Source organism: Etheostoma spectabile, chromosome 1, assembly GCF_008692095.1.
Source record: "Etheostoma spectabile isolate EspeVRDwgs_2016 chromosome 1, UIUC_Espe_1.0, whole genome shotgun sequence".
In the NCBI taxonomy this organism is placed as follows: Eukaryota; Metazoa; Chordata; class Actinopteri; order Perciformes; family Percidae; genus Etheostoma; species Etheostoma spectabile.
The window spans coordinates 27,333,324-27,335,451 of record NC_045733.1 but is presented as its reverse complement, the minus strand read 5'-3'; the positions used below and the strand labels follow the sequence as shown (position 1 = coordinate 27,335,451).

The 2,128-nt window shown below is 40.7% G+C and overlaps 1 protein-coding gene across 3 annotated transcripts in view; it reads right to left on the bottom strand.

Moving 5' to 3' along the window:
• The window catches only part of LOC116690257 (transcription initiation factor TFIID subunit 4), an 86,633-nt gene that overhangs the window by 69,531 nt on the left and 14,974 nt on the right, over window positions 1–2,128 (bottom strand). The window lies entirely within an intron of this gene.

Sequence of the window (2,128 nt, the reverse complement as noted above, 5' to 3'; positions counted from 1 at the left end):
GAGAGAGAGAGAGAGAGAGAGAGAGAGAGAGAGAGAGAGAGAGATGAAGAGAGACCAGAGGCATGTTCTGGACATAGACTGCGGCCGCCGCATTGCTTTAAAATTGACCCGGGGCTGACCCAGTTACCTCGCTTCACCCTTTAACGGTTAACGGGTAGAGGGAAGAGGGAAAGAGAGAAAAGGAGGGAGGGAGATGAGAGAATGATGCGGGGGTAGATACAGTGAAAGAAATAGTTGGAAAGAGATGGAAAGAGAGCAGAGGATGGAAATGAGATAAAGAGAAAAGGCAAGTGAGAAAAAAAAAATTAGTGAGGAAAAGGGTGAGAGAAAGAAGACAAAAGGAAGGAGGAAGAGTGAGAAAGAAAAAAAAGGAAAAGAGAAAGACAGAAGCCTCTAGCTCGCCCACCCCTCGGCCTGGACCAGACCAATCTGAGCCTGACCTCACTTGAACCATCCATAGACTGCCTGTGCTCTGTGTCAACACATCATTTTCACAGTGCGTGTGTACAAACACAGACAGTAAACTGCAATACTGCTGTGAGTTGAGTGAGGCTGTCAGTGTCCGGTCCGGTGGACCCTGCAGGGTACCTGGCCTTACTTCAGCTGTATCCCCACAATATCGCTGGATGGACTGCTCACAAACTTGGGTACTACTTGTCAAGTTGCCAGGAGAAAGGCTGACCAAATGGATATTTAACTGGGACAGAGCACACAATTACCCTTGGTCCAAAGATGTTGGCACAATATCTTCTATTTCTGAATGACCCTTTTCAGGGTAATTAGCCATAATAAGTAATGTAAGTAAAGTAAAAGAAAACTCTTAAAACATTAACAAATCAATAAATTAAAAAAAAGTATGACTATAGTAAGAGTCACTATATAATACTACATATTAAAGATGCAGTAGGTAAGACTTATAAAACTAACTTTCTGTCATTTTTGCTGACTCCATATTTGAGTAGTACATGTAATTAAAAAAAAATAATAATCTGACTCTCTGGCACCACCTAAAGCCTGTAGTCCAATTTGCAAAAACCCACCGCTCCTTTTTAGATCCTCCAATTGTCTAACTGCATGTCAATCACTGCTCAGGCACACACATCTTCCCTTGTGGCGTGAGGGGCTTTAGCAGAAGGGGGGGGCTGAGAAGTTGTCAAAATTCAAATTCTTTGGCTAAATCCTGGATCGTCACAATCCTACCTACTCACCTTTAAGAATATGCAGGACAGGTGTCACGCCAATCAATGCAGCAGGGTATTAAATGGAGCGTGTTTTTCAATAGTGGTGCGTCTCAGAAAGCCCCATAATAATGTGTACTTAAAGCCCCATTGCGTAAAATGGTTTGTGTGATTTTGTTTTTATTATCTTTCAAATAATTCTGAAGGCAAACAGTATTGTTGCAGAAAGACTGGTGTTGATGTGTTGCTTTTACTTGATTCTCAGTGGGCAACGGATAGGGGAGGCTAATGCTAAGATAAGTCTAGGAGTCAAAAAAGACATTTTCAAAGTGCCACAATTGGCGCTTCAACCAAGCAGCTAGGTTTCCAGGTATAACTTATCCAAATATTATTTGCTATATTACTATTACTAAATTATTATGATGTATTGAATTAGAAAAGTACAATAACTGAGGCACATTCTTCTAAAATAATAAAAATGTGTTATGGTAACTAGTGTGTGGGCATTATAATAAAATTCTTTTTAACATAGCATGTTAGAAATGTCGACCTAAAACAAATTTAAATATAATTCATTAATAATTCAGTCTTGGCAAAACCATAAACAATAATCATCAAAGGTGCCTTTGAGTCAAGTGCTTGACCACCATCAGCAACCAGTAGTACAGTTTGGTCACAGTGAGCAAAGTTTGCATATTCTTCCTTTATCTGCATTGAGATCTGTCCTTGATCTTGTTTAGATGCATATCTTGAAGTCATTTATCCATGTGCTACTCCTAAAAAGAAATTCTGGTAAACATAGTGTGATTCCTCTGTGAGCTGGGTGTGACTCTAATTCACTGGTGATTGTGTGACTCACAGCCATGGCACTGTGGACACTCTCCAGCCTGACTATTCAGTCTTGCATAAGACACACCCACCCACACCCACCCACCCACACACACACACAC